Source organism: Peromyscus maniculatus, chromosome 4 (assembly GCF_049852395.1).
Source record: "Peromyscus maniculatus bairdii isolate BWxNUB_F1_BW_parent chromosome 4, HU_Pman_BW_mat_3.1, whole genome shotgun sequence".
Taxonomy (NCBI): domain Eukaryota; kingdom Metazoa; phylum Chordata; class Mammalia; order Rodentia; family Cricetidae; genus Peromyscus; species Peromyscus maniculatus.
In genome coordinates this window covers 102,321,505-102,336,993 of record NC_134855.1, presented here as the reverse complement: position 1 = coordinate 102,336,993, position 15,489 = coordinate 102,321,505, and the positions used below count along the sequence as shown (strand labels likewise).

General features: G+C 43.9%; 1 protein-coding gene and 1 long non-coding RNA gene across 15 annotated transcripts in view; one reads left to right on the top strand and one right to left on the bottom strand.

The window, feature by feature from the left end:
* Positions 1-15,489, bottom strand: part of Sema6d (semaphorin 6D) — a 569,376-nt gene that overhangs the window by 124,336 nt on the left and 429,551 nt on the right. The gene's annotated exons all lie outside the window — the stretch shown is intronic.
* The window catches only part of LOC121828808 (uncharacterized), a 49,599-nt gene continuing 37,369 nt past the window's right edge, over positions 3,260-15,489 (top strand). Inside the window, exon 1 of the long non-coding RNA XR_013050709.1 lies at positions 3,260-3,476. This is a non-coding gene — a long non-coding RNA (uncharacterized LOC121828808). The remainder of the gene's footprint in view (positions 3,477-15,489) is intronic.

Genomic DNA, 15,489 nt, shown 5'->3' with positions numbered 1-15,489 from the left:
TGGAACACTTGCTTCCCAGTTGCTGGTGCTGTTTTGGGGGTGAGGTTAGGAGGTCCATGTAGCCTTGCTGGAGGAACAGTGTCCCTGGAGGTGGGCTTTGAGATTCCAGTTTGCTCTTTCTGCCTTAGCTTATGGTAAAGTATGTGAGCGATTGCTTCCTGCTCTGAAGTCATGCCTGCTGCTGACTGCCATATTTCTCTACCATGATGAACACTCTTATTCCTCTACAACCATAATTCAAGATAAACTCGTTCTTCTAGAAATTGCATTGGCCATGGCGCATGATCACAGAAACTGAGGAGTAACTAATGGGTGTCACACGCAATGATTTGCAACCACGTGGTTGTTGGTGCCCCAGACTGCCCCTTTACTGCTAAAGAGGTGCTAGCTATTTTTCTGCTATATAGAACTTCACAGGCTTTATGGAAACCTGGTCATTCCGGAGGGCTCAGTTCTCAAGGAACTGTGCCCACAGATAAAGGAATAGTGAAAACTTCAACACAAATAGAATTGATGTTTTCATTGGTGTCTGAGCTTATTTCCAAAACAATGTGTAGTGGTTTAAATGAGAATGGCCCCCATGGCTTATATATTTGCGTGCTTAGTCAGCAGTTGGTGAACTGCTTGGATAGATTAGGAGGTGTGGCCTTATTGAAGTGGGAGTGGCCTTGCTGGAGGAGGTGTGTCCCTGGGGGTGGGCTTTGAGGTTTCAAAAGCCCAAGGTAGGCCCATTCCCCCCTCCTCTTGTGGATCAGAATGAAGCTCTGAGCTACTGCTCCAGCACCATGTATACCACCATGCTCCCCAATATGATGATAATGGACTAACCCTCTGAAACTGTAAGCAAGTCCCCAATTAAAAGCATTCTTTTGTATGATTTGCCTTGGTCATAATGCCTCTTCACAACAATAGAACAGTGACTAAGACACAATGTTAAGGTGAAAATCCTAATGATGCACAAGGAGTATATCTTTTAGTAAGAATTGGGTGCCAGACAAGTAGGTTGCTCTATGTAGCTGACTCTCACTGCTCATGGTAGTTATGTTATATGAAGTCACCACAAAACCTGAGCTGGTAAACACTGAGCTCCTACTTGTAGTGGAAACACAAGGCTGAGTTCTTGTGAGCCATTGGCCACATTTTGGCCAACATTTCAATACTTAATCTTGTTTTATGTATGTTTTTCATTAAATACATCTCACTTAATATGTATTTTTAATTATTTAAAATAATTGAGCTTACAAGGACCAACACTTCAAGTTATACCTAAATGAGTGAAGCTTATTATAATCCTGTATTTTCTCCATAAGACATACCATATACATTGAGCTATTCAAAACAGTAAAACCACCAATAAAAAGTGTGTTCATCATATAAGAGGAGAACATTGGTTTGCTTTTAATGAGGACATGAGACAACTCCAACACTCTACCATTCTCCAGATCCACAAATGACTGCTTGAATGTCAGGAGTATTGACTTTGATGTCACAAATTTTGCCAGGTAAGTAAATTTACAATTAAAGTGTGTGAATAATGAGGATCCACTGGCTTGAATTTTCAATTTAACATCCCATGTTGCACAGGAAAAGCTAAGGCATAGTGAATTTTTAAATTGTAAACTTCAAGAACATATGAATAATTTGCAGTTTGAGTCTAACCTTTGCCCTTCCCACAAGTGTCCTAAATATTAATAATGAATGTATAAGTTGTCTTCTTTAAAGGAACTGAATACAGGTGCAATATTTAAAAGATGAGGCATGTTCGCATTAAAGCAGGGTATTGATCCATGGAATCAATTTTCTTGGACTTTTTTCAGTCTTATTTAAGACATTTGTTAAGTATTTATGGCAACAACATGCATTCACATTTTATTTTCTCTCAGGTTCATGACTTTCTGTTCAAAAAGAATAATGCAATTGCAGAGAGGTAAATTCCCTGCAGAGAGGGAATTTTTAACTCTGCCTCTCACATCAGAATAACCTGGCCAGTTAAAACAGAAAACAGAATGTCTAAATTCTCACTTAGACTAACAAATCAGAAACTATGTGGTCAAGGCCAAGGCTTCTGTAATATACTTTGTCTAATCTCAGGTTATCTGATTGTACAGCAAGGTTGAAATCCATTGAGCTGCATATTGAGGAAGCCATCATGACACATTACTCTGTTTTCTATAAGAAATCAAGAAAACTGTGATGAGCATGGTAAAGATGATCAGGCATGTGCAAACCTGGTTTGTGGCTCATGTAAATAATTGTCTAGAGCCCTGTAATTTAACTGAAATAGAAAAAAAAAAGAGCCTTGCATTTTGGCATGGAAACTCATGACCACATTCTCTTTCTTCTTTTATCTTAAACTTGTAGATGTTAGAAGATTTGTAGTCATATCAACATACTAGAGGAGAGTTCATATTATCTCAAATCCCCAAGGGCAAAGGCTGCTCCTGTTTTGCCTTTATTAAAAAAATATTATTTATCTTCACCCATCAATACCCAAGGCTTGTGGGAGAACTGGCCCTGAGGTCATAAGAGCAGGAGAGCTGCCCCTGCCCCCTACCAGCTGCAACACTGTGGAAAACAGGCCCTGCACCTCACCTGGGGAGCACAACAGAGCCGCCTCTGTTGGCAGAGGTATAGGTGAGACAGCCCCTAATTTGTGAGTGTGGGGGAGCTGTCCTCACTACTGTCTGTCATGCAGTGGCATGGGAGGGTGAGAGATGACCTGCTTACCCCGTCCTCTCATTGCCTGTGACAGACAAGGGAGCTGACCCTTCCCTTCCCCACACCAGCGGTAGCACTCAGCAAAGTGAGCCTTCTTCCTCACCTGGGCAGCACAGTAGACTGACTCTGATGGCACAGGCATGAGTGGGATAGCCATGAGGGTGTGAGAGTGGGACAGTCCGTCACACTCCCCTCATTGGCCATGTGGTGGTGAGAGTGAGGGAAAGGTGCCCTCCACCCCTTGCCTCTGCCACCTGTAGTGGGCAATGGAGCTGATCCCCTTACCAGCTGCAGCACTCAGCAAAGTAGACCCTGCACCTCTCCTGGGCAGCACAGTAGAGCTGACCCTATAGGTCGAGGAGTAGGTGAGCCAGCCCCAAAACTGTGAGCAAGGGAGAGCTGTCCCCATTACTCGTCTGTCATGTGGTGGCATGGGCGGGGGGGGGGAGAGATTCCCCCCATACTTCAGGTGGGAGACCTGGCCTTGAGGTCATAATAGTGGGAGAGCTGTCCCTGTCCCTCAGCAGCAGCAGCAGCACTTGGGAGAGTGGCTCCTCAACCTTGCCTGGGCAACACAGTGCAGCTGCCTCTGAAGGAGTAGGTGTGGGAGAACCACCCCTGAGGATGTGAAAGCTGGAGAACTGACCCTACCCCTTGCTCATCACTACAGGGGATGAACTAGCTTTCAGCATTGGTGGTGAGCACTGGAGAGCTGGTGGGCTGGCCAACCCAGCACCTACCCAGGCCCACAATCAGGGGTAAGTGTTGATCCACCCCAACATCCATTCCATCTGTGATCTGCTGGAGCACAGGTGTGTGTGTGTGGGGGGGGGGAGGGGGCGATTCTGCAGACCCAGGGCTACAGGATCTCCACAATACAGGACAACAACAGGATGTCCAGAAAGAGTCCAAGTGAGGGTCCTGTGTCGATAGTGTAGTAGAGACCAGGGCCCTCGACCCAGACCAATGATTCCTTAAGATGAAAACCTGCGTTTAAAGATCTACGGATAAAGGGGTTTACGGCATGACTCACTGTGTCATGCTGTAGCTTCTATGACAAGATTTTCTTTCTTCCATTATTATCTTTTTTTAATCTTAAATTTTGTTTTATTTGGGGAGGGGTTACAGGGGCAGAAGGCAGACTCAAGGGGACAGGAGATGGGTGGGATCCAGATGCATGATGTGAAAGACACAAAGAATAAATTAAAAAAAGTTAAAAATTACTTATTTCTTGAGATTATAATATTACATCATTTCCCCTTTTCTTTCCTCCATCCAAACCTACCCATATAGCCCTCCTTGCTCTAAAATTTATGGCCAATTGTTTCATTATTGTTACAGGCATGTAAATATACTCACAGATGAACATAGTTTCCATCCTTCGTCAAGGAGACGTCTTTTTGCAGTAGTTGGAGACCATTACAGAAAAGCACAACCAATCAAGGAGCGGTGTTCTAGAGCCCATCCCAATGGCTGCCTCTACCAAACAGCTCCTGAGCCTAAGGCTTGATTGATGGTCATTGCATAAGTGGAGGAGGAAAGACTGTAGAGCCAGAGGGTCAGGGAGTTTGCTGTGAGACTGGGCTCCCTAGTCTGCTTTGGAATGAATTGACAGAGCCTGGTTCAGTGTCTGGAAGGGGCAGTTCATTAAATGGGTGCTGGACATATTCAGGAGACATTGTAGTCATTCTGGAGGAGAGGATGGCAGGGGCCTTTTATCTTTCGTTAATCCTGTATTGTTTGTGGTTTGCTTTTAGTGAAGTGTTTAGGCAAAGCTTTCAAAGGTGCTAAGTCCATAAGTGGCTCCTGGAGAACCATTATGCTGTGTCTAGGGAGAAGGGAGCATGTCAGTCAAAGAAACGTTCAACAGATGAAGGAAACTCTAGCGGCATAGGCTCTGTTCTCTACAGGCCTATCTATGCAAGGACTGATATTTTCTCTAGGTTTGGAAAGAATGCATGGGCACTAAGGAATGAACACCAGCAGTCAATTTTCTCTGTTGTTTTATGATTTTTTAAAAATTTTCACCTAGTATTTAAAGAGTCTCCATTATGTCCCGTGGAGTCAAGTTTCTTTTAATGTGCAGATTTCATCGCCCATTAAGCATGCTTACATGGGAATAGCTTCAGGTTACAGTTCTATTTGAAGTTTTTCTATGTAAAGAGTGATTCTGCCTTGATTTAAGAAAATTTCTCATTATCAGGCATTTTCCCTGTAAACTGATCCTCCTCAATTATACTTTGCCAGGTGTGCAGGCATGTTTATCTGCTAAGAAGACAGAAGTATTTTTATCATGCCTTTTCCTAACTAAGGAGAACTGGATAATAACTATGCATAGAAAATATGTCTATCAATGTTCTGAAGTTCATGGTACCACGGATGCTATAAAGGAGTATTTGGCTCTTGCATTCCTTAATATTTAAATAATCATGAATTATGTCATTAAACAATGATTTAATTTAAACCAAGCTTAATAGCAGTTAGACCAGGAACCTCTCAAAAATACTTCTAGTCACTTGTGGGGAGCAGCTTGGTCAACATCTATCTGGATATGATCCAAAGTAGATATGAAAAAGATGACTTGCTTCAATAACTGATGTCCGGGGAGACAACTGTAGGACCAAGCCAACCTATGGCTCCTTGTTTGGTCCCTGCTTTGCTTTTAGCTGTGCTGGCCATAGGGATACAGGGAGTCTTTTGGGCTGATGAGAATGGTCTACACTTGAGGTAGAGCACAGAACGCTCAGTAAGGACCTCTGGTCATACACTACTCAGAAGTGCCCACCATTATCTACCTACACAATTCCACAGCTACATATTTAATTCTGGAAAGTAAGGAGTGGGTGCTACAGAAGAGGAGGAGGGGGACTGGGGAATTCCCAGACTAGCACAGACTTCAAAGACCTCCTCTGCTAATCTTATAATGTCCTTGAACTCCTCCACAAACAGCTGCAGTGGCTGGTGAAATCTAGCTTAACCCTTTGTGTGCTAGTTCCCAGCCAGCTCAGAAACTACAGTAAAAACCAAACAACAAAACAGGTGGGACTGTCTCTTGAAAACAGTGAATTTCCCCCCATTTTCCTTCTTATCTTTTTATGCCTTAGAAGCCCTCACTGAGTTTTAATCTTGAGTGAACCCTCTACATGAAAAGCACTGTGCAAAGAGAGCAAGGACTTCTAAATACTATGAGAAGTATTCCCTAACTGTGTAGGAGTTGTAATTTCTCAGTGAGGCCATCACAACATGTTTTGTGTAGCAAAAATGGTTCAGAAAATGAAGTCCTGGATATTAATCATAGGATTAGGTCAGCATCAACTTAGGAAATTAGAGGAGTGTTCTTTGTCTGGGAAGCCCATTCTTGAAGAGCACACATTTGAACTTTCCAAGGTACCCCCAGGAAGGGCAGAAGTAGACAAAGCACAAGGGAATGACTAGTACAGCCAGGCTGCAGAGAGGTCCATGTGGGATGCCATAGTTTCCAGTGCTGAGCAGGGAGGCTGGGGGCCAACAGCAGCAGGATGGAGAGATCCTCAGTAGGGAGTATCTGAAGGCGTTTGCAAAGACTGGTTGTCCTGTTGCTCTGTAGCTTTGGTTGTCCTGTTGCTCTGTAGCATTGTGTATAGACAGAAGCCTGGGCACGGAGTGCAGCTTAGGGACTAACAGTAATGGACCTTACATGATGTCAGAGTTTCATTCTTTTGGAAAAGCAACTTCGTGTTTGTCTCATTTAATACAGCAAGCAGGGAAACTGGGACTCAAAGAACACTATGCTTTCTTGGTTAAACAGGAACCCAACCAGTATTCTTGAGACTCAACACCGATCTTCAGGGATTTGCCCCACTTCATTACAGTCCCAAATGTTTTCTTAAAGGCTCATGTGTGTACATGGAGATGGCGACCATGGGCAAAGGAAGGATGGAGTGGCCAGAAAGACACTGGGCAGAAAGGCCTCTGGGTCTTGGGGAGAGATCTTCAGGACATGGTGTGGGATAGAAGAATCTACACTAAGTATGTTTGGACTCCATAGAGCTTTTGTTGAGCCTTCCCCTCAAAGAGCACCATCAGCCAGTATATTACTTACCAACATGTATGCTATGTAATTCTGGAGTGATAGTCTTTTAATTTTAAGTCTGTGAGTGCTTGAAGATGAAGAACTACTTGGCTTTTTCTCATGACTTTGTTTACTGGGAATGTATAAATCAGGTTATTAGATAATGCTTTGTCACGTGCCTAAGACACAACTTCTGTGGACATTAGTTCAGTATTACATGCACATCGTGAGCAGGGGGAGCATACAGAGTCACAATACTGATTAACACAGGTGGGGTGGTATACTGCAGTTTTCAGGGTCTAAATGGATTGATGTTCATTCTTTCCTAGAGGAAATGAGAGTGAAAATGATCATTTTCTGTTGTAGAAGGCATGTGTTGCAATCAACATTGGATTATAGTGATTTATTCATTCCATAGTCTTTAATGGGTGATTTCTGAGAGACAGATACTGTCCTGTGTGCTAGCATGGAGACCTTTGAATGGTAATGAGCCAGCACTCTGGAACTCTAAAGCTTCATGGGTTTAGAGTGCCGGGTTTCTAAGACCGGGTTGCAGAATGGGTGGTTCTGAGGTAGAACATGCTGGGAATGATACTCTCCACAGTGCATCAGTAAAAATAGACCAGATTCTGTGGAAATCAGTGTGAAGGGGCCACGAAAACTAAAAGTGTAACTACCACATGATCCAACCATCCCAGGAGGACTCTAAGTCAGTGTGTCACGAGATACCTGTACAGCCATACATGTACACAGTTTTACTACTAAACTATTCCCAATAGTCAAAACACAGATCCAGCCTAGACACCCATCAACAAAAGAATTGATTGGAAAAATACAGTACATATACACAATGGCAATTTAGTCAGTCATAAAGAAATAAAAAGGTTATGTTGTCCACAAGGAAATGAATGAAGTCAGAGACTGCTGGGTTGAACCAAATAAGTTGGCCTTAGAAAGACAAACACCACATATTTGCTCTTACATGTGGAATCTAGAAAGACAATTTGTGGAAGAAGGGGTTTATTTTATAAGAAGGAGAAAATCAGGAGCAGGGAAGGGAACAAGGGAGGTAAAGAGAAGGCAAGAGTGACCAAAATATGTGCTGTTTATATACAGGAATGTCACAAACGTATTATGTACGAGGATTGTGTGCTAACAATGGTTACTTTTTATAAGAAGATGCATAAGACACAGAGGCCACACAGTTCCTAGAATGATCAGCAGAACTGGCACCAAATCCAGCCAGGAGACAGAGTCAGGTGGGAAATCAGGAGAACTGGCTTGTATTAGGAATGGAAACCGATGGGGGATGGGACAGAAGAACATCCTGGTGGTTTCCTTGCTTCAGAAGATGGCTTTTGTGTCTAGCTAGATTGATAAGGCAGGCAAGGGTCCCCTTTTGGGGGCAAGGGGGATGACTTACAGTCTTCAACCAGATCAGACAAGAGTATATTTGAATCAGATACATCACCAATACAGCCCCCCCAGGATTTCTGTTGATTTTTTGTGTCCCCACCATTTAGAGTGTAGTTGCTTTTGAGAGGTTGTAGCCTACAGTGAAAGGAAGGGAAAAGGGACCTTCATTCCCTCATGTCATCCGGGTGAGCTGCCTAAAAATATGAACAAGACTGGACATAGGGACAGAGCATGAAGATAGTCACCAACACACTGGTAGTCAAGAACCAGCACGGGCTGGAGAGATGGCTCAGAGGTTAAGAGCACTGACTGCTCTTCCGGAGGTCCTGAGTTCAATTCCCAGCAACCACATGGTGGCTCACAACCATCTGTAATGAGATCTGGCGCCCTCTTCTGGTCTGCAGACATACATGCAGGCAGAACATTGTACACATAATAAATAAATAAATCTTAAAAAAAAAAAAAAAAGAACCAGTAGATGCCAACATAGACCATCTTAGGGGACAGATGATGCATATGTGATCAGGTTTTATTTCCAGATAATTATAAACCTTCTTATGTCAGAAAATTTGAGTAATTTTCCTATAAGCAGGAACAAACTCCAGATGCCTTAGAGTTAGAATTCCAAGTCAGGATTTTCACATCAGGTCCCTGTGGTACCACTGTGTTTCTGGAGGATCAAACAATCCTTTTGTGCCTGGCTTTCCTAATTGGTGTAGGTACTAGAATATGTCTGCACAAGTGAGTCAGCCAAACACTAGAACTTTCTTTTGAGGATTTGGGAAGAGAAAATGGTCAGCGCATTGCTGGCATATCCAGGGGCTCTGTGAATGTTATTGGAGCTGCTGGTAGAAACACACACACACACACACACACACACACACACACACACACATACAACCACACACACACACAACCACACACATACACACATACAACCACACACACAACCACACAACCACACACACAACCACACACATACACACATACAACCACACACACATGCACAACCACACACACAGCCACACACATACACACATACAACCACAGACACATACACACAACCACACACACACAACCACACACACATACACACACATACACACAACCACACACACATACACACAACCACACACATACACACACACATACACACACAACCACACACACAACCATACACACACACAATCATACACACACACAACCACACACACACACAACCACACACACACAACCACACACACATATACACACACAACCACACACACACAACCACACACACACAACCACACACACATATACACACACAACCACACACACACAACCACACACACACAACCACACACACACATACACAACCACACACACACAACCACACACACACAACCACATACACATACACACACAACCACACACACACAAAACCACACACACACAACCACACACACACAAACACACACACACACACACGCACACGCACACGCACACGTACACACTAAAAAAATAAACCCAAAACAAAACAAAACAAAAACCCATGTAGGACCAATAATTCTGCTCCCAAACTCTTTATTGTCTCTGCCTACCAGGCAGATATATCCTTAAGAAATACCTTCTGAGTGGCCCGTGTTTCTCCCCACAATATTTCTTCTACCAAGACTGAGCTGGTCAGGGAAGTTTTAAAGCATAATATCAACTGTCACTCTTCCTCAAGGAAACTGCCTCCAAGAGCTGTTATGCAGCCATATCTTCGGAAGGTTGGAGGCATTTGGCTGTACTACGGAAAGGGGGCTGCCATGCGTTGGCTCTGAGTGCCTCTGGACAAGGAAGCCTGGGAGTCCTTTCTTTTGATGACGTGGGGCTGGTGATTTTTCTCCCTTCAATTTTGTGAGCTAGCAAAGCCCCTTCCCGCGCAGGCTGCCGAGTGGTGCTGTTCTGTCAGCTTAGGCTGTTCCAGTGGCTTGTGCAGTTCAGTACTGAATGACTCACTGGCATCTGTGTCAGGCATTTATTTTTAGTACATTTTGCCCCACACATATGTCTCTGGGATGTGCTTCTTTTCTCTCTGGACCAGTGTTTCTGTTTAAGTGACACGCAGAGCGTTGTTCCTGAACCCTCTGTAGCTTTTGTCTTCCTCCCGTACTAGAATGGCCACAGGAACTACAGAAAAGATGGTTTCTCTCATTATTAGGTGGATTCTTATAGTTTTGGCTTCAGTGTTATATATTAAGATGGGCCCATTGGAAGCACACACACATACATTCAGATATACATACATGATTATACAGAAATATGTATGTGGGTATATTACATGTATGTTTTATGTTATCAATATTATTTTAATATGTTCAAGTAGGCATCTGAAAGATATAGATTTATTTATAAAAAACATGTAAGTGAGCACATTAGAGGGAAAATTTACAGATTTTATTTTTAATAAAATTATACAAGTTTCTATTTTCTTTTACTTTATAGTTCTATTTATCCTAGGTGTCCAGAATGTGAGTATGTCTCCCAAACTGTTCGTGTTACATGTGTGGAAGAGAATACTCTCGCCACCATCTTTCTGTACTCATCTGGTGAATGCTTCTGTTTTCGGCTGGGGGAGAGAGCTTGTTCTGGGTTGCTCTGTGTCACAGCAGTTGACTTCTTACAATCTGTGCAATAATTCAGCCTGTTTGGATCAGCCTCCCTAAAGGCTGGCAGTGAACTTGCCATGCTTACTGTGAACTCTGAGCATGCTCACTGTGAGCTCAGATCAACTTCATTCGATTGAACTCTTACAATCTAAAAAACATTGGAATTTGGCTTCAGACTGATGTAAGAGATAGCATCTCTCTCTCTCTCAACATGTATGCTTTGTCACTAAATGATCAATATGTCTTGTAAAGTGTGGGAATATATTTGACTACACATTTGCACATGCATACAAATATTCACCCTCTTCCAAGTGTACCCCCAATGCTTACCAGGTCCTCCATCTGCCTGAAGAATGAGCAACTGCCATTCTACAATGGTGTTAGTTCACAGTGAACTTCGGTAACACCTGGTCAGCCACAGGAAGTCTAGCTCACCACACCAAACAAACAAACAAACAAACAAACAAACAAAAACCCCCAAAACAACAACAAAAACAAAAAACAAAAAAACAAAAAACCCCACAGGGCATCTATATCCTGACAGTTAAAGCCTACTATGTGGTGAAGTACACTTTATAGTCAAACAGTGTTCTCCTGGGAGACTTGTAACCACAAGAGTTATGCATGCTGCTGCATCTTATCTTTGGAAAACCCATGTCAAGGTAAAAATTGTACCTGCTTTTGAGTCAGTGGTGATGACAGAGAAGAAAATCACCTGGGGATTTAGCCAGCTGTGGAGGGTGGAGGCTGCCTAACAATTAACCATGGCTTAGTTGACTATTGCTAGTCAGAGCTGAAGACTATAGGAAACCCAAATACCAACTGCTTTCAATCTCTCAAAACTCCATTCTTATTTGGTAAAGTTGGTTTAATGTAGTTTCTTATCAAAGAAGATGCTGGGTGGATACACACTTTTCAGCTAGAGCCAAACGTGACCAAAGGGGACAAAGTGGCCAAGTGACTGTGAATACACAGTCCCTACTCACATAAGCATGTCTGCTCTTCTCTCTTCTGAGGTTTGAACTCAGGCTGCTTCTGTCATCCTGTCCTTAGACCATAAACATATGGTCACGTGAATTTAACTCTGTGTAGACTCAGGCCTTGGACTATGAAAGAAACTACAAATCCCTCCATAGCTGCATCCTCCATTTCCAAATACAGTAATGCCAGGAAATGTTCTCTGTTTTGAAACGGTTATCCCAACTTGTCCTTCTCTAGAAGTGCCCTTCTCTTAGTTTAAAATGTAGATCTTCCTCAATGTGCTCAGTTGATACTCACATCTAGTAGGTCCTATGACTTCAAAGGATTCAGATGGGATGACAGAGCGCGGATGTGGATCACTCACATTTTTCTGCATCTATTGCCTGCCTTATGAGTCCTAGCACTCTCAGCTCTCTGCAGTGAGGCTGTGCTTTTGTATGTGAATGAGACCACTGAGTGAGGAGTCCATAGGTAGATACAGGATGGGGCTGGCTATCAGAAAGATCAAGGCAGAATTAGAGTTTTAGACTCATCCCTACCTCCTGCAGTCTGAAGGTAAAGATGGGCACCCAGAACCAATGATGTAATTGATCATGCCTATATAATCAACCCTCTCCGAGTGGCCTGCTGGGTGTACACAGGGAGCTCCCTGCTGGGTGGTATGTTCAGAGGGATGGGAGTCCCTTCTCCTTTGCCATGTACAGTGTCCTGTGTGTCACTTGTACCTGGCTCTTCATTGGTATCATTTATAAAATGCCTTATCATAAATAAGCAAACATATATAAAATGGTTCCCTGAGCTATTTGATCTGCCTTGGTGATTTTATTGAGCCCCAAAAGTAGGCTGTGGGATCTTTACATTTATAAGCAACTGATCAGAGGCACTGAAACAGCTAGAGACTGAAATCAGCATCTGCAATGAGCGACAACAGTCTTGTGGGACTGAGTGATTTGCTTACGGGATCTGACTCTGTCACAAGGTAGACCGTGGAATGGAAGAGAGGCCACTGGGCTGATGTCCACTCGGGAATTGATTGGGTGTGGGATAAACTCCCATGCATACTCTGTGAGGAGTATTGTGCCCATTATTGTGAATTAAAATGTGTCTAAAAAAGCAGTAAAGTAGTCTATATAAGCACAGAGGAACCTAGAAACAGAGACTGGGGAGTGTTAGACAAGCAGTCCCTGTGGAAGTGGCTACTGCTTCCTGGGTGCTTTGCAAAGCACCCACTTTCATCTGTGCTTACGCTGGTACCTTCAGAGAGGAGAGGTGATCCTCTCAGTTGGGGAAGGTATGGCAGCAGTTGACAGCTGATACAGTTATGGCAGCATCAGGAGGGTGACAAATGGGAGGAAGTAGAGAAAGGCACAGGGTTCTCCTTCTGCACTGTACTGTTTTCTTGAGGACGTTTCCAGTACAGGGGCTGGAACATCGCAGGGTTTGGTCCCATTCTCTGTCCCTCTTCCTTGGATTCTCAAAGTTGCCTTCAGAGAACCAGGGCTTGGAACCCAACCAGTTTAGAGTGAATTTCATCCCCCTCGCGCTTGTGACCCTGCAAACAGGCTCCTGACAACATCTCCAGAGGGAGATGCTCCTTTGTTGTCTTGGAAACAGTTGTGTTTGCCTTTTAGAGACAAGCAGATCAGCTGTGTGCCTGGGGAAAAAAAACCAACTCCATTTCTCTAATTTTAGTCCCTGTACTAGAGGTCCTAAGCTTCATTTGGTCTTGTGAGACCCAGTTCTCCAAAGAAAATACCTATAGTTTGAATGGGAGCCGTCTTAAATCTCCTGCAGTTGTCCCTATGACCTGCTAGCACAAACTACTTGCCGTGGGAGAGCCCTTCCTGCTAATCAATTTTGTGATGCTATAACAGAACACCCAAGACTGGTGATTTAGAAAGAACAGGACTTTGTTTTCCTGCAGTCCTGGAGGCTGAGGCTTTCAAGAACAAGATGCTGGCATTGGTGTGGGATGAGGGCTTTCTCCCTGCATCCTCACATGGAAGAAGGCAGAAGGCGAGAGAGCAAGCTCCCATTTCTATCAAGCTGCTTGATGTTGACACCAAGTTCCACTAACACAGAAGAGTTCCTTCTGCCACCCTCACCCCTTGAAGACTTTGACTTTTGGTCCCGTCCCATTGACAGAGCCTGGATTGTAGAGGGAACGTGGTCAAACCATTGCAGCATCTTGATGGCGAATGAGCAGAAAACTAGAATTAATTCTGTCAGAATGTGCAGGTCAGGCAACCTGAGTCCATCGTATTTCAGTAGATTTACCTAATGAATAGGACATTATCTCTGACACATGCATTGTGTGTACACTTAACATTCCCACGCCCCTTTCTCTCCTTTAACAACTACACATTTTGGGCCTGTAAATTATTTTAAAAGTCTGGGAGATTTGAAGTAGTAAATATTAAGTATGAGAATAAGAATCCTGATCCTTGAATCTTTTGTTGTCTTATGATTTCACAGCATATAAAGCGGGAACACTGGGGGTTGACTTGACATAGGCGCTTTTTCAAAGCTCCCCAGGTGTAAGGGGATGCACGCCCTCGTCTAGACAAAGGAGGATTAATTGGCTGCCCTCAAAGCCAAGCTTCTCGATCTTGCTTAGGGCTGTGTCAACATCCCTTCAAAGTATGTGATGACGCAGAACCTCAGGCTCCATGATAAACTCAACTGGAGTCTGCATGTTAATAAGCTCCTGGGATCTTTCTGAAGGGCACACACGGGAAGACCTGCTCTATCATGCAGTACTCTCCAGTCGGTTCTGCATTTGAAGCCCAAAGTTAAGCCTCACCTGTCCTCTTTCAAACATGAGTCAGAAGCTTTGCCAGAGACACTGGGAGCCTGCTCAGTGGACACATGCATTTCCCTCCATATGTCAGATCTTCCAGAGCAGTGGAAATACCGGCTCTTGATGAGTTACATGACTGGAAGAACCAACTTCATAATAATTAGTTCAAAATATGTTCTCCATCAGAGAAGAGTAGTCAGACCTGCAAAGCAATGAGCCTTTTCACACAGTTGTGTGTGGCTGGGCCACTTGTCAATGCAAGTGAGGTAACCACAGAAAGCAATCCTCCTACAGTTAGAGTCTGACGCGACTCCAGTCTCCCTCCTTGGGTGCATGGAGAATCCTTCCTGGCATTTGGATGATGGAATAAACCTTGTCCCTGTCCTTGTTTCTGCCTCTCATTCTCCCTGAGTCCATTTCCTTTGTCTTTCTTCCGATTGTTGCCCTGGTCTGTTCCTTCCTCCCCTTTTCCACTCCATCTCTCACTCTGTCTCTCTTGATCCATCTAGAGACCTCCCCATTTTCCACAGCGGAAGTATTTTACAAGAGAACAGGGTAACACCACATGCAGCCCCCACGCCTCCTGCCTCTCTGGCCTGCTTTTTCTCTATCTGGAATGCAGTTTCCTCTAGGCCAGCTTTTCATGCTTACCCCCCTCCCCCCCTCCCGACCCCTCCTCCCATGCCTTTTGCTCCATGGCAGCATTTCCTTTGAGGTGTTTTCATTGGCCCTTGATTGAATCACTCCCTCCTAACTCTCCTTGGATTGTTGCATTATTTCCATGGAAGGGGGTTTGACTTCTTTAGTAACCAGACAGAGAAGCCCTCGAGCGCACGGCCTGCACCTAGCTACACACACAGCATGTATTCAGCAGTGATATGAGCGTA